This window comes from Prionailurus viverrinus, chromosome A2, assembly GCF_022837055.1.
Source record: "Prionailurus viverrinus isolate Anna chromosome A2, UM_Priviv_1.0, whole genome shotgun sequence".
Taxonomy (NCBI): domain Eukaryota; kingdom Metazoa; phylum Chordata; class Mammalia; order Carnivora; family Felidae; genus Prionailurus; species Prionailurus viverrinus.
In genome coordinates this window covers 155,866,246-155,888,415 of record NC_062562.1, presented here as the reverse complement: position 1 = coordinate 155,888,415, position 22,170 = coordinate 155,866,246, and the positions used below count along the sequence as shown (strand labels likewise).

Genomic DNA, 22,170 nt, shown 5'->3' with positions numbered 1-22,170 from the left:
TATAAAGAGATATTTTATAGATGAAGAAACTGACACTTGGAGGGTAAATACTTTGCCCAAGATTATAGAGCAAATAAGTGTCGGCTGAAATTCTTTCTGATTTTAAAGCTTGTGCTCTACTATTCTGTACCATAAATTTTTACAAGAGTTGTAAGAATTAGATACTGTAATCCCCATTTTGTAGATGAAGAAGTAGGTTTAGAAAAGTTATGCAACTTGCCTAGGGATACATTGCCTAAGTAGAAGATCTGGGGATTTGGACAGACCTTGTGACTCCAGAGGCTCTTAACCACCTTGCTCTTGGAGCCTCCCCACTTACTGTTGTATCACAATCAGTTACACTTTTTGCGAGTTTGTTAACCACAATTGATAGCTCATGTTACACCTTTTGGCACCTTCACTGGCTTTCTACTGATGTTTTTCAGCCTGGATTATTATCTTGAATCTGTTTAGTACTCTGAGTTTGCTTGTGCTAGAGAATAAAACATTTCTTTACTTAGTTGTGTCCTTTTACCTAGGAATTTAAGTTAGAATTTTGATAAACTCTGCTTATGTCAGTGTACTGATATCTATTAGCTTTCATTGTCTGAATCTTCAGCCTTTAAAAAATTCTGTACTCTTACCAGTAAAATTTGAGTTTATTAACGTCACTGCACGTCTGTTTTATTTGTAAATTACGTGTGTACTGCTGTACGAAAATAAATTTTTAAAAGCTAAGCCAAAAATGAAACAACTTGTGATGGTTTTCTTTGCAGCTAATATCTCAGGCCATTACACCCTTATGGCAAGGTTCATCATTAATGATAGTGGGTACAAATCTATATTTTGAACAATCTGGATAATTCTTAAAAACTGGCTAGTTTCTTATCAGATCTGATTAGGTCAGGATTTCTCAAATTGGACACCATCTGCATTTTGGCCTGGATAATTCTTGGCTTGGCGGGGGGAGGGGGATGTTGTCTTTTCCGTTGTAGGACGTTAAGCAGCATCCCTGGTCTCTACGCACTAGGTGCCAAGGTATCCTCCCCTCAGTTCTAACAATCAGAATATCTTAAGACACTGCCAAGTATCTCCTGGGGGCAGAATCACCCCTGGTTGAGAACCACTGGGTTAGATCATTGTTTTAATCCTGTATTGTGCCTGCCAAACAGCTTGTGCGAGGAGCAGGCAATGTGTCAGCTTTGCCTTTTTCTCTAGCAGCAGTAGTGTTACCTTCAGTATGAGGTTTGAGATTTTTTGGTATGAGTTCCTTTCAAGCCTCATGTCTATTTTGTGAGGTTTATTTAGTAAAGCTGGATAATAACCATACATTCACTTCACTCAGTATATTTAAGCTGTAGCATGTCACAGTAAGACAGATGTGCAAAGAAGAGGGAGAACTCCTCCCTTAGTTAAGCGCTCTGCAGTGTGGAATGCCAGGGCTTTGGCATACCTCTTAACCACGTGTGACATACCTGTCTATTAATCCTGAGTGAGGGTGGCTTTGTAAATAGTAAATCTGAAAAATCTGTAAGTGAAAAATCTGAAGTTTTCTTAGTTTTCTAGATGAATATATGACTAAATAATGTCTGCCTATAGCCCTAATAAAGAGTCTCCTGCTTGCCCTTTATAGGTGTAAATCATGTGTTTGGCCATCACATTGTTAACTGCTGTAGAGTTTGCATCATTTCAACTATAGAACTCAAAAGGGGAAAACAATTTAAGTTCTCTTAACTGACTTCTACCTACCCAACTCATCAGGTTAACTGATAGTTCCTGTTAAAAAAAATATTTGCTGTCAAGGGCACCTGGGTGGCTCAGTTGGTTAAAGCATCTGGCTTTGGCTCAGGTCACGGTCTGTGGTTCGTGAATTCGAGCCCTGCATTGGGCTCTATGCTGATAGTGCTGAGACTGCTTGGGATATTCTCTTTCCCTTTGTCTCTGCCCCTCCCCAACTTGCACACGTGTATACTCTCTCTCAAAATAATAAACTTAAAAAAATATATGCTGTCCGATTAGATGTGGGTTCTATTTAAAGGAAGATTCCTCACCCTACATCAAGGTTTGGAGAATGAGTGTTCATGTTACAGTTTTAAGGTAAAATAAAATCTTTATGGTTTTACCGTTGCTTATGATTCCCTGATTTAGTGAACCTTTTCTCTTAACCAACCACCAGACTTTATTACACTGAATAAAGGGCTTTCTTTTGCACCCACTTCGGTATTACAATTGTGATGATTTACTTTGTGGAGTTGGGATTACAGTTTCTCTCAGCACCCTACTTCTCTCGTCATCTAAACTCACAGCTGCGTTATTATACAAAAAGTCTTCAAACTTTGTCTTCTGGAATGGCTATTTGCTCTCTCAAAACAACTCTGGCTTCCTTCTTGCTAATTTACAGGATTATTGTGAGGATATTAAATCTATCAACAGTCGTTCAGACTCTCATTACTTCTTGCCTATAATTGTGGCATGCTTTTAATGGTACTCTTGGCCTTTAGTGCCTCTCTGGCTTGTTAGTTAACCTGAACATTGTTGCCAGAGTAAACATCTAAAATATATGTCTAAACAGATCAAAAGCCATTTATAACAATAAGAACTGCAATTTTTAAAAAATTACTGTATATGCTGGCTTAGATGTGGTCTCTATAATCAGGAGATGTCCATTAAACAAATTATTTAAAAAAATACATTACACACATAAATTCTGAATTGTGAGTATGTGCCCAAAGGAAAAAATAACAGGTACTGTGGAGTTGAATGTGAGTCTAGTATAGACTGGGGGAGAGTGATCAAGAAAGGCCTCACTGAAGCGAGACCTAAAGATCTCTTCTATCTGGAGAAGCTGTGCTTGTTTGGAAAAGCACTGGGCAGAGTTTTACAAGAAGAAAAAATAGGTTGGGTAAAGGCTTTCCTGCTGGAAGGTCATTGGTGGTTGAGTTTATTGAGTAAGGGATAGACAGAATAAATAGTGCCTGATAAGGCAAGAGGTTGGCTGGGATAAATCATTTAGGATCTTGTAATCTGTGCTAAGAAGTTTAGGTTTTATTTTTGAGTCACTGGGGAGCCAGTAAAGGGTTTAAGCAGGGAGAGTGATGTGATCAGATTTGTGTTTTAGGGATTCACTCTGATTATGGAGAATGGATCAGAGAGGAGTGGGAGTAGGGCAAAAGAAACGGGAAAAACAGTTAAGATACCTTTGTAAGTAGTAATTCAAGGAGAAAGGATAATAGTTTAGAGTAATGACAGTAAACAAGTTAACACATAAAATTATTATCTCAAAAAACCATTATCATAGCCTTGTGAAGTATGAGCAGAATAAGATTTGGAATGAACATATCCAAGCCCATCCAGTAAATAGTGGTATAAGGGATTGAAACCATGGATGTTGACCATTCGGCTTTTGTCTCTGAAACAAAAAACAAACTTCAGTGAAGATTTTTTAGCCTACCTTTATTACCTTTATCTCCTCCTAAACTCTTATTTACCTATGCTGTAGCTAAACCATACTATGACAATAGTTATTATGAACCTAACTTGTACCTAGATGCCACTAATGATTGTTTACTGTGGCTGGAATACTCTTACATAGTTAACATTAGGATCCATATCAAAGAGGAAGCCTTCCAACTTTGTGTCCAGACACACATTGTCCATTTTCCCTCTTTTAACCACAGTAGTTTCTTTATGTCATGGTATGTTAATTCAATAGATATGTGTTGGGCACTTTGTGTAGACATTGTGGATATATTCATGTACAAAAATAGAGTGTCACTATGGAACCTATAGTCTAGAGACAACACAGACCCTGTAAACAGAATCTGTGCATACAAATGTAATTATAAATCTTGAAAAGTGCTCTGAAGGAATAGTAAAGGATGCCTGTGGGTTCTTAGTAAATAGTACAGGGTTGATTGCCTTGGAGGGGCCTTGAGTTCAAAACTATTTTTGTAATAATACTAAGACATTGTTTGCCTTTCACTCTCATTCTCTCATGAGGATTCAGTGATATAATGTGTGATAGTGTAGCAGATTGAATTGTAGAAGATGATATGAAAATCCGGATGTCTTCTGTTAAGGTGGATGTTAATGATACTGTAAAAAATATTACTTTCTCTTTTCATTATTTTTGTTTTGGAAAATGTAGTTGTTTTTTCATAAAAATTAGGTTAGTGTAATTTTTAAATGAATTAAATATACAGATTTCTTGGTTATAATTTTTAATATGGTAAACATTGAAAGCTCCAACCTGCATGAATAAGAGCTATGAGGGGTCCTCAATAATTTTTAAGATTATAAAGAGATTCTGAAACCTGGAAGCTTAAGGGGCACCTGACTGGCTGGGTCGGTGGAGCATGCGACTGGATCTTGCATTTACAGGTTTGAGTCCTATGTTGGGTGTAGAGATTACATAAAAATAAAATCTTTAAAAAACAAAAAAAGAAACTAGCAAGCTTAAGAACCTCTGTGGTGGGGACCTGACTTAAATTGGGGTCTTCTAGAGAATTAAAAGATCGCTTATGTCTCATTTTAAGCTCTTACCTAAAAAGTAAAGTCTGGTTATCTCCATATCTCCAAAGCCTGTACTTCTTTGCATATAATGGGTATGTTGGTTAAATAATGTTTTATTGCCAAGGTCTACTGTACATGGTCCTCATTTCTTGAATTTGGTTTGAAGCCTTTATTGAAGATACCATCTTTATTTCTGATTACTGTGGGAGATAGATCTGAGTTCAGATCCTTCTTGGTGTGAAGTTGCTTAACCTTGATGAACCTTGCCACTCATCTGTAAGATAGAATACATATTACTGTATTGTAATGATTAAATGAGCCAATGTATATAACCTGACAGGCACAGAACATGCAATAAAATGGTAACTTTTAATTTTATATACATAACATATTGAGCTTAGTTCTAGTTAGTGGGCAGAGAGGTCTGTGGGTGAATTAGTATATAATTAAATAATCATCATTTGAGTACATCTAATAGTTTATTAGGAAAGGAGAGAAAGCCAAAATAATCCATTGCATGGTTACTCATCTTTAGAAGAGGGAACTGAAACAAAATGTAGGCTTAGAATAGTTGAAATAAAAATAACTCCAAGTACGTTGTAAGGATAGGGACAGAGTTTTATATGTCTGGTACCCCAACAGTGCCTCACATTTACTGAATATTTAAACAATGTTAAATAGCTAGAAATACTAAAAAACATTTTTATAAACCTTGCAAAAATGTGTACTATATTTAAACAATGTTAAATAGCTAGAAATACTAAAAAACATTTTTATAAACCTTGCAAAAATGTGTACTATAGTTTAAAGGTCAGGTCTCAAAATATCCCACATGGCTAACTGGAGAAGTAAATAAAGGAACCTGGAAGAAAAACAGAATTGCCCTGGGGGATAACATGAAGTGTTATAAAGTGTGACTAAACGGGATCTAATAAGATAGGACAGAGTAGGGCATCTTGTGGTGGATTCCAAATTTAGCAGTTAAAATCTTAACTATATTAGAGGTAGACTCCTTGAGATCACAGTGCAGAATGTTTGCCAAGGGATGACAAGAAAATAGCTAGGAAGATCAAGTGACTGCTTTGCTTTGCTTTTCATGGCAGAGAGCTATAGGAAAATTATCCTTTTATATATTCTCTTTTGAAGCAGGTAGTTCAGTTGTGCTGAAAAGAAAGAAAAAAGTGTGGTGACAGATGGTAGCTACACTTGTGAATATAGCATAATGTATAAATTGTCAAATGGCTATGTTGTACACTTGGCAACTAATGTAACATTGTGTGTCAACTATACTCAAATACAAAAATTAAAGAAAAAGTAATACTGTTATTCCTTATTTGAGATTAAAAATCAACAAAAATTGGGGGCGCCTGAGTGACTCAGTCGGTTAAGCGTCCGACTTCGGCTCAGGTTATGATCTCACGGTCCGTGAGTTCAAGCCCTGTGTCAGGCTCTGCTGACAGCTCAGAGCCTGGAGCCTGCTTCAGATTCTGTGTCTCCCTCTATCTCTGCCCCTCCCCTGCTAACGCTCTGTCTCTCTCTCAAAAATGAATAAACATGAAAAAAAAAATTTTTTTTTAAATCAAAAGTTGGCTAGAGCAACACAGAGGTCTGGATCTAGAGCTTGCTTACATTTCAAAAAAAATTTTTAAGTTTATTTACTTATTTTTTGAGAGAGACAGAGATAACGTGTGAGCAGGAGAGGGGCAGAGAGACAGAGGGAAAAAGAGAATGCCGAGCAGGTTCTGTGTTGCTAGCGGAGGGCCCAATGTGGGGCTCGACCCCTCAAAACTGTGAGGTCGTGACCTGAGCCGAAACCAAGAGTCGGACACTCAACTGACTGAGCCACCCAGGGGCCCCAAATTTGCTTACATTTTAAACAGAAAGGGCTGTAGACTTTCTGTTCTTTTTACAGCTAGAAAGCTTTACAGAAACTACCTGTGTAATTATCTCATAAAACTTCTTTCTCGTTTGAAGATTTTTATCAACTTAAGGTTTGAATTTTCATAGATTATTAATGTGTATTATCTCGATAGCTGTGATCTTTGAATTTATAGGCGACTAAATTGAGATGTCATTTGTAGTAAGAGCAAGTGAAAAGTATGTTGCTGTTCACACTTGGTATTTAAGTAGATGCTTATATTATGCAATCAGTGCCAGCAGTTGGGTGTTAATTGAAGATAGTTTAACTGGAAAAATTTTAAGGATATTAAAATATTAACACCACATTTTAATTTAAAACATATAAATGTATTCTCCTATACCTATATTTTGATATAATGTTTGATTAATGTGCTCTGAGTGGAGTTCCATGTGTTTTTTCATGTCTCAACAATACTTATAATGCATTATCCATAACCACCTGTTTTCTTTTTACTCTAATCATCTGTGAGTTGAGTGAACAAATCATGAGAGATTCTAGGAAAAGGATGAAGATGACTTAGACTAGAGTGATAACAGGGGAAGTGATACAAAGTAATCTGATACATGATATATTTCAGCCATAGATCCAAGAGAATTTTCTCTTGAACTAATTTCCAAGTGCATAAACTTCAGAGACAAACTGAAAAAGAGAAATCACTGCTAAGAACCAAATTTTTGTTCTACAAGATTGAGTAAGATATTTTTTTCTTCATATCCAGGATCCAATCTTCTAGTGAATTCCATTGGCACTACTTTTGAAATATATCTTGAACCATACCATTTCTCACTGCTTTCGTTGCTACCATGTCAGTCTTAGCTACTTTCCTCTGTCCAATTAACAATAACCTGTATATATATGGTCTTGCCCCCTTAGTCTTAGCTACTTTCCTCTGTCCAATTAACAATAACCTGTATATATATGGTCTTGCCCTTTCAGTCTTAGCTACTTTCCTCTGTCCAATTAACAATAACCTGTATATATATGGTCTTGCCCCCTTACGTTGTGGTCTCTACATGGCAATGGGAGTGATCACTTAAAACGTAATTTATGTTATTTCTTTGCTCACAAAACCACACTTAAAATGGAACCTAGACTTTGTATGGTTTTCAAGATCTATATAATCTGACTCTTGCCAGCCTCTGTCACTTCATCTTCTAAACTAGTGATTCTCAGGGCGCCTGGGTGGCTCAGTTGGTTAAACATCCAACATCAGCTCAGGTCATGGTTTGTGAGTTCGAGCCCCACATGGTGTTCTGTGTTGTCAGCGCAGAACCTGCTTTGGATACTCTCTCTCCTCTCTGTGTCCCTCCCCTGCTCTCTCTCTCTGTCTCAAAAATAAACATTAAAAATATCATTAATAAAATAAAATAACTAGTGATTCTCAAAATGTAGTCCAGGGACAGTTAGAGGCCGCCGAGGCTCTTTTGGAGGATCCACAAGGCCAAAACTATTTTTATAAAATAATTATGATATTTTGTAAAAACTTTTTATAAAAATACTAATACGTTAATTTTTCAGAGTTTCCAGTTGTTCATTAATGTGTTTTATTGCTACAGATTAATGCAAAGTCTTATGAGAATCCAGGTATCTTTTATTAAGCTAGTCATTAAAAAGAATTGCAAAGATGTAAAACACTGACATCCTTCTCACTAAATCTTTTTTGTTTTGGACTTTAAAAATAATTTGTGTTACATGATGGATTTCCTACTAAATTAATATTTTTACAATTTCTCAGTCTTATTTTCCAGTGTGGCAAATATTAATAGGTATAGCCCACATAACCAAAGCTTTTAGAGATCCTCAATAATTGTTAAGGGTGTAAAGCGATCCTGGGGTGCCTGGGTGGGGCTTATCGGTTAAGCATCTGACTCTTGGTTTTGGTTCAGGTCATGATCTCACGGTTCATGAGTTTGAGCCCCACATCAGGCTCTGCGCTGACAGTATGGGGCCTGCTTGGGATTCTCCCTCTTTCCCTCTGTCTCTGCCCCTCCTCTGCTCACTCTCACTCTCAAAAAATAAATACATAAACTTGAAAAAAAAAAAGTTTAAAGCAATCCTGAGACCAAAAAGTTTGAGAACTGTTGTTTTGCACTATCAGCATTTTCTTAACACCAGCTACATTGGCTTTCTTGTTCTTTGTAATCTCCAAGCACCCTTCTAACCTAGGGCTTTTTTCAGCAGCTGGTATTTTTTCCTATGGCCGAAGGGTATTCTTCCAAGCTTCCTCACTTCATTCAAATGTTCAAATGTCATCACCTCTTTGATGAGACCTTTCTTAACAGCAAACTGCTCTTTCTAAGAGCTTCTTCCCTACCCTCTGTCCCTTACTTAGACTGAATTTTCCTCCAAGCACTTGTCACTGTTGGAAATTAAGTGATATGTTTGTTTTCCTGTTTTGGTCTCCTGCCTGAATATATACTCTGTGAGGGTGGGGATTTTGTTCACTGCTATGAGGCGAGAGCCTTGAACAGTGTTGGGTACATGAGTGATTAATCGGTTTTTGACAATGAAAAAAGTAAAAATACACAGAAACAGAATCCATGAGTAAAAATGTGAGTAATATAGAATACATACTCTGGAAATCTAATACATGAATTAAAGGATTTCTAGAAGGAAAAAAGAGAAGTAAAAATTAGTTAAATAATAGAAGACTGTATCTCTGAGCTGTAGAAAGACTTGAATCTGTATGTCGAAAGATAGAATAACAAGCAAAAGTTACATTTCCAGTTGAAATTCCTGAATATCAGGAAAAGAGATGATCATAAGCTTGTAGACAGAACAGAAAGGGAAGATAAGTCAACATTGGCAACACTGAGAGAAGAAAGTGTGTTTAAGAATCCCATATCTGGCCAAGGTATTTTCAGACAAGAATGGAACCAAAGTATATACATCCCCCATATACACTATCTGTACACTAAAGAGACATGATTAAAAGTGGAAATCAACATCTATAGATGTTGATCCCCTATACTGTAATGTTAACTTTTTAGAAATTAAAAAATATTATTTTAATTCTAAATAAGTGATTCTGAAAGTGACGTGCCTATACCAGTGGCAGCAGCATTACCTGGAAATGTCTTTTTAAAAAAATGTAGGCCCTATTGCAGACCTACTGAAACAGAAACTCTGGGCATGAGGCTCTGCAAGCTATATTCTAACCAGCTGTTTTAGTGATTTTGTACATGGTAGACTTTGAAGACCATTGTTAATCCTAGATCCAACTTAAAATAATAAACACAAGCATTTTAAGTAATTCTGTATGTTTTACTCTAAGGTTTTGACATATATTAATTTAATTTCTCCCCTAACTATCTTATGAAGTAGGTACTCTCATCATTTCCATTTTGTAGTTGAGAAATTTAGAAACTTGGCCAGGTATTCAGGACTGGTTAGTGGTGAATTAAGATTTTTTTTTAAGAGATAATTATCTCTTTTTAAAAAATTATTTTGAGAGAGAAAAAGCACAAGCAGGGGAGGGACAGAGAGAGAGAGGAGAGAGCAAGAATCCCAAACAGGCTCCACACTGTCCGCGCAAAGCCCGATGTGGGGCTCGAACCCACGAACCATGAAATCATGACCTGAGTTGAAGTCAGATGCTTAACCAACTGATCCACTCAGGTGCCCCAGTGGTGAATTAAGATTTAAATCAAAGTATTATGACTACAAAGCCCATGCTTTTAGCCGCTACAGAGCCCTAGTGCTTTCTTCAATTTGGGGGATGGAGCAGAACTAAGCAAGTTAGGAAATCCAAGAAGTATAAAGGAGAAGATTGACACACCTGAATACATAAAAATTTAGGGTTTTTATAAGAAAATAGTATGCACATAAAAGAAAAAGATGGATATACAATGGCAAAACTGACACATAACACAGGATTAACAGTTCTGCTATACAGAGAGCTCTCACAAATTGTTAAGAAAATGACTACATTAAAAATGGACAAAAGAGGGGCGCCTGGGTGGCGCAGTCGGCTAAGCGTCCGACTTCAGCCAGGTCACGATCTCGCGGTCCGGGAGTTCGAGCCCCGCGTCGGGCTCTGGGCTGATGGCTCAGAGCCTGGAGCCTGTTTCCGATTCTGTGTCTCCCTTTCTCTCTGCCCCTCCCCCGTTCATGCTCTGTCTCTCTCTGTCCCAAAAAATAAATAAATGTTGAAAAAAAATTAAAAAAAAAATGGACAAAAGATACAAACCTATATAATTCATAAAAGAAGACATGCAGATTTCATAATATCTGAGTAGATACTCAAATCTCATTAGTAGTAGAAAAGGAAGTTGGTATTAACAGCAAGATTATTGTTTTTCCATCTGTGTGGTAGCAAAAAAAAAAAAAATGACATCAGGTACTAGCTGGAATATAGGAAAATCCTTTCAGTATCTCTCAGCATCCTATCAGCACCTGTTTGGGTATGATAGGGCTGAGGTGCTGATAGGATTGAGATACGGGTACTGATAAGGATTGAGAATTTCTAAAACCTTTTGCAAAAGTACATGTTAATGTCTGTTACAGATTTGAAAAGCTGTGTGCATGTGTGTCCATCCTTTGATCCAGCAATTAATTGCCCTTTAGGGAATCTATCCCACAGAAATAAAAGCCCTGGCAAATGGATAACTGTATAACTATTGTGTATTGCAGCATTATTCAGCAAAATGTGCCAACAACCAGAATGTGAATGTCTCAATACATGGTTGAGTAAACTTGAACACAAAATTACCAGAACAATGATAGTTGCCAAGTAATAATATATAAAGTATAATCTTGGTTTTGTTTTTAAAAAGAACAGAAGAAAGGCAGAGAGAAAAATATGGAAGAGTATGACTCAAAGTGTTAACATTGATTACTTCAGAGTCATAGGATTGGGGTGAAGGTGGAAGGGAAAATTACAAACTGGTTTTTTTTTAATGTCCTTATTTGATTTTTGTGGAACAAGGGGTGTGTGTGTCTGTGTGTCTGTCTGTTAAGTCTGTAGACGAAATGGGAATGGATTGGTGTTTTGCTTGCCAAATATAAAAACTTTCCAGTTTAGAATGTTAGATGTAGACTGATGGATGTATCTTTAGAAATGTCAAAATGTCTTCGTTTCGGACTACTTTTTTGTTGTGTGATCCATAGCTAGGTGGCTTATTTCTAAAATATGTGTAAGATCATAAAATACTCGTGAATGTGTATTAGTATTGAAAATTCTCCTTAGGGGCACCTGGGTGACTCTGTTGGTTGAGCATCTGACTCTTGATTTCATCTCAGGTCATGAGATGGAGCCCTGTGTCAGGCTCTGTGCCGAGAGCATGGACGCTGCTTAAGATTCATTCTCTCTCCCTCCTTCCCTCTCGCCCTTCCCCCCTGCCCCCGCTTGGTTGCTCACACTCAAAAATAAAAATAAATAAATAAAAATTTTTAAAAAATAGTAAAAGTTTAAAAAAAGAATGAAAGTTCTCCTTAAATGTTAAAGTAGGATGACATACACTGGACCCACCAAAAATAACCCCAAAATGTTCTGTAAGAATCAGATTTATCTGATGTGTGAATATTACTTTAGAAATTTTACTTATTTAATTAACTAAATTTCAGTAGTTAAGCAGATTTTATCATTAACCTTTACATTTGAATATATTTTAAACTTAGCTTTAATTAGATAAATTCATTACCTGATTAAAACTTGGTCTTGATTGCTTCTCAGCTTTTTGGCTAAGATCAAGTGTAGTATCTGTTCTTATCAGTTTAAAACTTGGTCTTGAAATGCAAAACACAAAAAGAAAACCCACAAAAACTGTTAATAGAGTTGACTGCACTGATTCATCATGGCTTTAAAAATTTTGTAGCTAGTATTTTATTGAAAATTGCCAAAAAAAAAAAAAAATACAAAAGCATATGCACCGAAGGGCAACTTTAACTTCCATTCTGACAGAGTCTTATCTCTCACATGTAACCACTGTCAGTAGTATCTGTGTGTTATTTCTGAGTTTGTCTGTATAAAGCCAACTGTTGGTGGACTTTGATGATGATGATGATGATGATGATGATGATGATGATGATTTTAGAGAGAGTGCATGTATGTGAGAGTTAGAGGGAGAGAGGGGGAGAGAATCTTAAGCAAGCTCAATGCTGAGCATGGAGCCTAGCTCGGGCTTGATCCCTTGGGACCCCTTGAGCCAAAAATCAAGAGTCGAATGCACAACCAACTGAGCCCCCAGACACCTCCTGTTGCTGCCCCCTTTTTTAGTTGTTTTTTTTTTTTTTTTTTTTTTTGAGAGAGAAAGAGCAGGAGAGGGGCAGAGACAGAGGGAGAGAGAGAATCCAAAGCAGGCTCTGCACTGTCAGCACAGAGCCCAGTGTGGGGCTTGAATTCATAAACTGTGAAATCATGACCTGAGCCGAAACCAAGAGTCAGCTGCTTACTCTACTGAGCCACCCAAGCACCCTGCTGTCAACTTTTTAAATTGTATATATTTTTGCTATACTGATTATGTAAATTATATATTCTTTATATTGGAAAAAAATAAAGAACATTTATGTAATCAATGCCCAGAATATTTTTGATCTAGGGAAAATTTTTGAATTTAACTTATTTTTTTTTAAGTTTATTCATTTTGAGAGAGACAGCTCAAATGTGGGAGGGGCAGACGGGGGGAACAGAGGATCAGAAGCAGGCTCTGTGCTGACAGCAGAGAGCCTGATGTGGGGCTTGAACTCATGAACCATGAGATCATGACCTCAACCAAAGCCAAGAGTTGGATGCTTAACCAACTGAGCCACCCACGCACCCTTGACTTTAACTTTTTAAAAACTTTTTTAATTTTTTTAATTTAATTTTTTTTTAATTTACACTCAAATTAGCATATAGTGCAACAATGATTTCAGGAGTAGATTCCTTAGTGCCCCTTACCCATTTAGCCCATCCCCCCTCCCATACCCCCTCTAGTAACCCTCAGATGTTCTCCATGTTTATGAGTCTCTTATGTTTTGTCCCCCTCCCTGTTTTTATATTCTTTTTGTTGCCCTTCCCTTATGTTCATCTGTTTTGTCTCTTAAAGCCCTCATATGAGTGAAGTCATATGATTTTTGTCTTTCTCTGACTAATTTCACTTAGCATGATCCCCTCCAGTTCCATCCACGTAGTTGCAAATGGTAAGATTTCATTCTTTTTGATTGCTGAGTAATACTCCATTGTGTGTGTGTGTGTGTGTGTGTGTGTGTGTGTGTGTGTGTGTGTATACACACACTTTGGCTATATTATATATATATATAGTATAAAGTGTATACACACACACACACACACACACACACACACACACTTTGGCTCTCTCTCTCTATATATATATCTCCATACTTTGGCTATTGTTGATAGTGCTTCTATAAACATGGGGGTGCATGTGTCCCTTCGAAACAGCACACCTGTATCCCTTGGATAAATACCTAGTAGTGCAATTGCTGGGTCGTAGGGTAGTTCTATTTTTAGTTTTTTGAGGAACCTCCATACTGTTTCCAGAGTGGCTGCACCAGCTTGCATTCCCACTTGACTTTAACTTTTAATAATAACTAGATAAATAGTAGAAAAAGCAAAAAATTTACCTTTCCTTTCAATATTTTGAATTATTAGAGAAATTGACACTTGTCCTCTTCTATCAGGTAGTAAGAGAAAGTTGTTGGACGGTTTTCAGTCTGGCATAATCATAAATGTGGCATCTCAATCTGTTCATCTGTTTATTGTTTTCTGTGTTATTGTGTGTATGTATGATAGGAAATACCTGAATACAGGTATTTTACTAACTCCCTTAGTCAAAAGAGGGATTTAAGTCTGAGTTTGGTACAAAACTACCTGAATATATGTGCCAACTGTTTACTAAAGTTAGAGAACTCCAGTTGCTTGGCACCTGCAGACCTTGGAGGAAGTTACGATGGCACCTGTCATCTTTGCGCCCTGGTATTTCTTTTGGATAGAACTTTGACAGCCTTTTATATTCTCTACGGGCTTACTGTCCTAATTAGGTTTTATAAAGCTTTTTGAGTTGATTTTGGCAATTTAGATTTTTATATAAATGTCTATTTCAACCAAATTTTCAATTTATTGAGATTGTGTGTAATACTGCCCTCAGTGTCTTTAATCTTTATCTCCATGTGTTTTACCTTTCTGATTCTTAATGTATTTTATTTTCTTTTTGAGATTTTCAGGGTATTGGTCAATATTATTAATTTCTTCAACTAATTAATCCTTAGTTTATTTAACTTAATGCACTTAATTTTTGTTTGCTCTTTTTTTAATTCCTCTTACTATATTTATTTTTTCTCAGGGTTTTTTGTTGTGATTATTGTTCTATCTTACATCAGTTTATTTTCAGATTGATTTTTCCCCCTAATAAGTACATTTGAGGCTATTGATTTTCTCTTTTAAATATTGCTTTGGCTCCCTCCCATAAGTGTTGATATGCAGTGTGTAATTATCAATCAGTTCTGAATATTGTACTTTCAGTTGTGGATTTTTCTTTAAGTCAGGAAGTATTTGGAAGTTGAATGTTTTTTCTTGGTTGTTTTATATTGTTTTTTATTTATTTTTAATGTTTATATTTGACAGAGAGAGAGAGAGAGCGTGCGTGCCCGCAAGTGGGCATGGGCAGAGAGAGAGGGAGACAGAATCTGAAGTAGGCTTCAGGCTCTGAGCTGTCAGCACAGAGCCCAATGCAGGACTCGAACTCATGAGCCATGAGATCATGACCTAAGCCAAAGTCTCACGCTCAACTGACAGAGCCACTCAGGCGCCCCTGGAAGTTGAGTTTTTAAAAAACTTCCCAGTGCCTGGATTCATAGGTTTGTTTGACTGACTGATTGATTTTTATTTTTTAGCTATAATTTCAGTCTTTTTTTTTTTTTTCAAGTAGGCTCCACACCCAACACGGGCCTTGAATTCACGACTCTGGGATCAAGAGTCAGATGCTCTATTGACTGAACCAGCCAGGTGCCCCTGCTGTAATTTTATTCTTAATTTACAGTTTGGCTATCTTATGGTTAGAGAAGAAGGCTATAAGTATCTACATATTGACATTCCTGAGATTTCCTGTATGTTCTAATACATAATTAGTTTTCTAAATACTGATCCTTAGCTTTCTCCCCTCCCCCATTCTAAAGTTATTTTAAGTGAGATATAATTCACATGCCATAAAAATTGTCCTTCTAAAGTATACAAGTCAGTAGATTTTAGTATACTCACAAGGTTGTGTAACCATCATCAGTATCTAAGTCCAGAACATTTTTGTTACTCCAGAAAAAGCCCCTATTCCCATTAGCTGTCAGATCCAGTTCTCTCTCTTTTTCAGTCCCCTGGCATCCACCATTCTTTCTGTGTCTATAGATTTGCCTGTTCTGGGTATTTCCTATAAAAGGAATCATACAATATGTGCCCTTTAATGTCTGTCTTCATTTACTTAACATAATACTTTGAAAGTTCATTTATGTTGTCGCATGTGTCAGTCCTCCATTCCTTTTTTTTTTTTTGTAAATTGAGGTGAAATACACATAACATAAGCCACTTTAAAGTGAAAAATTCAGTGGCATTTAGTATATTCACCATGTTGTACAACCACCACTGATGTCTAGTTCAAAATACATTTATCACTCTAAAATAAAACCATGTACCAACTAAGCAATTTTTCTCCATTCTTCTCTCTTCCAACCTCCAAAGGTCACCAGTTTGCTTTATGTTACCATGGATGTATCTATTCTTAATATTTTATACAAATAGAATCATAAAATATATGACCTTTTGTGTCTGGTTTCTTTCACTTAGCATAATGTTTTCCAGGATTATCTACATTGTACTTTCCTTTTTATGGGTGAATAACATTCCATTGTCCTATACCACAATTTGTTTATCCATTCATCCATTGATGGATGTTTGGGGATTACTTACAACTTTTGGCTATCGTGAATAGTGCTGCTATGAATATTGGTGTACTTGTATTTGGGTACCTGTTTTCACTTATTTTAGGTGTATACCTAGGAGTGGAATTGCTGGGTCACACGGTAATTCTGTGTTGTTTTTTTGTTGTTGTTTTGAGGAACCAGCAAACTTGGTACAGCAGCTGCATCATTTTACATTCCCATCAGCAGTGCATGAGGGTTCCAGTTTCTTCATATTCTCACCAACACTTGTTGTTTTATGTGTGTGTGCTTTTAAATAATAACCATTCTAGTAGATGTGAGATGAAAACACATTGTGATTTTGATTTGCATTTCCCTGTTGATTCATGATTTTGACCATCTTTTTATGTATTTGTTGGCTTTTTTTTGTATATCTTTGAAGAAATATCTGTTAAAGTAGTTTCCCCATTTTTTAATTGAGTAGTCTTTGTTTTTGAGTTCTTTCTATCTTCTGGATACCAGACCTTTATCAGATACAAGATGTGCAAATATCTTCTTCCCTTCTGTAGATTGTCTTTTTACTTTCTGGATAATGTCCTCTACACAAATATTTTTTATTTTGTTGAAATCCAGTTTTTTTCCTTTGTGCTTTGGTGTCATAAGAATCCATTGTCAAATCCAAGGTCATTAAGATTTACCCCTGTTTTATTCTAAGAATTTATAGTTTTAGCTCTCATGTTTAGGTTATTTATCCGTTTTGAGTTAATTTTCATCTATCATGTGAGGTAGGCATCGGCATTTATAATATAAATTTGCTACGAGGCACTGCTTTTGCTGTATCCCATCAGGTTTATTAATATGTTATGTTTTCATTTTCATTTCTCTGAAAGTATTTTCTTTTTTTTTAAGAGTTTTTTTAAATGTTTTTTATTTATTTTTGAGAGAGAGAGAGAGAGACAGAGTGCGAGCAGGGGAAAGGCAGAGAGAGAGGGAGACACAGAATCCGAAGCAGTCTCCAGGCTCTGAGCTGACAGCACAGAGCCCGATGTGGGGCTCGAACTCACAAACTGTGAGATCATGACCTGAGCTGAAGTCGATGCTTAACCGACTGAGCCACCCAGGCTCCCCATCTGAAAGTATTTTCTAATATGCCTTGTGATTTCTTTGACTTTACATCTATATTCAAAAGGGATATGGGTGTGTAGTTAATTTTTTTTTTTTTTTTTAGTATGGTCTTTCATGATGGTATAAGGGTAATGCTGGCCTCAAAAAGTGAGTTGGAAAAGGTTTCCTCCTATTTTTAAAGAACATTGTATAGAATTAGTCTCATTTTTTATTTTTTAAAACATTTTGTAGGGTTTGTCACTGAAATCATTTGGATCTAGAAATTTCTTTTTAGGAAGGTTTATAAAATATTTTTTTAGTTTCCTTCGTGGTTTGAGGAACATTAAGATGATCTCTTCCACCTTGTGGGAGATATTGTGTGTGTGTGTGTGTGTGTGTGTGTGTGTGTGTGTGTGTGTGTATGGTTTTTGAGGAATTGGTTGACTTCTTCTAAGATTTGGAATTTATGTACATCTTGAATTTTGCATAGTATTCTCTTATTATCAATGTCTAAATATCTTTGAGGGTCTATAGTTTATTTTTCTTTCATTACTAATGCCGGTAATTTATATCTTCTCCTTTTGCTTTTTCATTCTCATTAGAGATCTATAAATTTATGTTTTCAAAGAACTAGCTTTGGTTTGTTAAAAAACAAAAACCAATTGAGTAAATTTTAAAGATTTTATTAGCCAGGGCATCTGGGTAGCTTGGTTGAGTGTTCGACTCTTGATTTCAGCTCAGGTGAGGATCCCAGGGTTTTGGTATCAAGCCCTGTGTCAGATTCCACACTGAGCCTGGAGCCTGCTTAAGATTCCCTCCTCCCTCCTCCCCTCCATCCCCCACCCCCAACTCCTTCTCCCCTGCTTATGCTTGCTTACTTTCTCTAAGTAAATAAATAAATAAATATTTTATTAGCCTTATTCAACAATTCATGAATTGGGCAGCGTTGCATCTAGCAGATAGAAAGGAGCTACAAAGAGCTATGCACAATGGAAGACTTTTATAGGCGGAAGGAGGTAGGACAAAGAAGCTATTCTAGCAAAGAGCTAATATTTTCCAGGCAAGGTCACTTTCTTTGTGGGAGACAGCAGGGGTCTACAAATTACTAACTGGGTATTCCAGGCTGACTGGGTAAGGTTACATTCCTGGGAAAGACCAAAACTACAGTTATGTCAGATATTAAGTCTTGGTTTGGGGATGTGGGCTTAGCACAAGGGACTCCATTTTTAGCCTGTTGTCTTATTTAACAGTGTAATTTGTTAAAAGTATTTCCTTCCCTGTTTACAATTTAACTGATTTCTCCTCTGTATCTGTCTTCCTTTTCTTTGGGTTTATTTTGCTTTTTCTCTAGTTCCTTGAGGTGAATTTGAGACCATTTTTATTTTCTAATAAATGATATAATTTTAATGGCATAAAGTCACCTTTAAGTCATACTTTAGCTGCAATTTACAAATTCAATATGTTGCATTTTCATTTTTACTTCTTTTTATAATTACTGGATTGTTCATCAAAATATTGTTAATGATTTTTGCGTCTGTGCTTTTGAAGGCTGTTGCTTTGTGGTTTTGAGGCCTTCTCTTTGACCCAGGCATTGTTAAGAAGTGTGTTGTTCTGGGGCGCCTGGGTGGCGCAGTCGGTTAAGCGTCCGACTTCAGCCAGGTCACGATCTCGCGGTCCGGGAGTTCGAGCCCCGCGTCAGGCTCTGGGCTGATGGCTCGGAGCCTGGAGCCTGTTTCCGATTCTGTGTCTCCCTCTCTCTCTGCCCCTCCCCCGTTCATGCTCTGTCTCTCTCTGTCCCAAAAATAAATAAACGTTGAAAAAAAAAAAATTAAAAAAAAAAAAAAGAAGTGTGTTGTTTTATTTCCAAGTGTTTGGAGAGATTTTCTGATTATCTTTATGTTTCTAGTTTAATTCTGTTATGGTTAGAGATATAGTTTGTATTTTTTAAAACTTTGAAGGTTTGTTTTATGATTTAGGATAGTATCATGTATCTTGGTAAATATTCTGTGTGCATTTAACAAAAATTTGTATTCTGCTATTGTTAAGTCGAGTGTTATGTTTTTAAGATAATTTGATCCAGTGGGCTGAAGAAGTTGTTTATTTTTTTCTATATCCTTACTGATCTTTCTGCTAGTTCTGTTGCTGAAAGAGGAGTGTTGAAGTCAAGTACAATTGTGAATTTGTCTGTTTTCCTTTCATGTTCTAAGTATTTAATGTTTAAAAAAAATTTTTTTAATGTTTATTTTTGAGAGAGAGAGAGAGCGAGCATGGGTGGAGGAGGGGCAGAGAGAGAGGGAGACACAGCACCTGAAGCAGGCTCCAGGCTTTGAGCTGTCAGCACAGAGCCCGATGCAGGACTTGAACTCACGGACTGTGAGATCATGACCCGAGCTGAAGTCAGATGCTTAACTGACTAAGCCACCGAGCACCCCTATGTTTTTTAAGGCTTTGTTAGTGGGAATACTTGTCTCTTAGTGAATTGACCCTTTTATCACTATGTGGTGTCACTTTTTCTCCTTTTTTTTTTCCTTGTAGTCTATTTTATCTGATATTAACATAGTAAAGCTTTCTTTTTTTTGATTTAACTTTATTTTTTAAAATTTACATCCAAATTAGTATATAGTGAAACAGTGATGTCAGTAGATTCCTTAATGCCCCTTACCCATTTAGCCCATCCCCCCTCCCACAACCCCTCCAGCAATCCTGTTTGTTCTCCATATTTATGAGTCTCTTTTGTTTTTCCCCCTCCCTGTTTTTATATTATTTTTGTTTCCCTTCCCTTATGTTCATCTCTTTTGTCTCTTAAAGTCCTCATATGAGTGAAGTCATATGATTGTTGTCTTTCTCTAATTTTACTTAGCATAATACCCTGCAGTTCCATCCATGTGGTTGTAAATGGCAAGATTTCATTCTTTTTGATTGCTGAGTAATACTCCATCGTATATATATACACCACATCTTCTTTATCCATTCATCCATCGATGGACATTTGGGCTCTTTCCATACTTTGGCTATTGTTGATAGTGCTGCTATAAACATGGGGGTGCATGTGTCCCTTTGAAACAGCACACCTCTATCCCTTGGATAAATGCCTAGTATTGCAATTTCTGGGTCGTAGGGTAGTTCTATTTTTAGTTTTTTGAGGAACCTCCATACTGTTTTCCAGAGTGGCTGTACCAGCTTGCATTCCCACCAACAGTGCACAAGAGATCCTCTTTCTCCGCATCTTTGCCAACATCTGTTGTTGCCTGAGTTGTTAGCCATTCTGACAGGTGTAAGGTGGTATGTTATTGTGGTTTTGATTTGTATTTCCCTGATGATGAGTGATGTTGAGCATTTTTTCATGTGTTGGTTGGCCATCTGGATGTCTTCTTTGGAGAAGTGTCCATTCATGTCTTTTGCCATTTCTTCACTGGATTATTTGTTTTCTGGGTGTTGAGTTTGATAAGTTCTTTGTAGATTTTGTATACTAACCCTTTATCTGATATGTCATTTCCAAATATCTTCTCCCATTCTGTTGGTTGCCTTTTAGTTTTGCTGATTGTTTCCCTTGCTGTGCAGAAGCTTTTTATTTTGATGAGGTCCCAGTAGTTCATTTTTGCTTTTACTTCCCTTGCCTCCGGAGACGTGTTGAGTAAGAAATTGCTGCGGGCAAGATCAAAGAGGTTTTTGCCTGCTTTGTCCCCAAGGATTTTGATGGCTTCCTGTCTTACATTGAGGTCTTTCATCCACTTTGAGTTTATTTTTGTGTATGGTGTAAGAAAGTGGTCCAGGTTCGTTCTTCTGCATGTCGCTGTCCAGTTTTCCCAGCACCACTTGCTGAAGAAACTGTCTTTATTCCATTGGATATTCTTTCCTGCTTTGTCAAAGATTAGTTGGCCACATGTTTGTGGGTCCATTTCTGGGTTCTCTATTCTATTCCCTTGATCTGAGTGTCTGTTCTGCCAGTACCATACTGTCTTGATGATTACAGCTTTGTAGTATAGCTTGAAGTCCAGGATTGTGATGCCTCCTGCTTTGGTTTTCTTTTTCAAGATTGCTTTGGCTATTCGGGGTCTTTTCTGGTTGCATACAAATTTTAGGATTATTTGTTCTAGCTGTGTGAAGAATGCTGGTGTTACTTTGATAGGGATCGCATTGAATATGGAGATTGCTTTGGGTAGTATCAACATTTTAACAATATTTGTTCTTCCTATCCAGGAGCATGGAATCTTTTTCCATTTCTTTATGTCTTCTTCAATTTCTTTCATCAGCTTTCTATAGTTTTCAGTGTATAGATTTTTCACCTCTTTGGTTAGATTTATTCCTAGGTATTTTATGGTTTTTGGTGCAATTGTAAATGAGGTTGATCCCTTGATTTCTCTTTCTGTCGCTTCATTGGTGGTGTATAGGAATGCAAACGATTTCTGTGCATTGATTTTATATCCTGCAACTTTGCAAGTAGAATTCATGAATAAGTTCTAGCAGTTTTTTGGTAGAATCTTTTGGGTTTTCCATATAGAGTATCATGTCATCTGTGAAGAGTGAAAGTTTGACCGCCTCCTGGCCGATTTGGATGCCTTTTATTTCTTTGTGTTGTCTGATTGCAGAGGCTAAGACTTCCAATACTATGTTGAATAACAGTGGCGAGAGTGGACATCCCAAGCTTTCTTTTGATAATAGTTTGTATGATATATATATTTCCCCATCCTTTTATCCTCCCTGAGTTGTTTGTAGACATCATATAGTTGGATATTTTGTAATCTCTTCTGACAATCATTATCTCTTAATTTGTATCTGTAGACCCATTTACATTTAATGTAATT

General features: G+C 36.7%; 1 protein-coding gene and 1 pseudogene across 4 annotated transcripts in view; both read left to right on the top strand.

Annotated features, from left to right (window-relative positions):
* BRAF (B-Raf proto-oncogene, serine/threonine kinase) overlaps window positions 1–22,170 on the top strand; it is a 167,270-nt gene that overhangs the window by 31,115 nt on the left and 113,985 nt on the right. The window lies entirely within an intron of this gene.
* Window positions 12,075–12,172, top strand: LOC125161421 (uncharacterized; annotated as a pseudogene).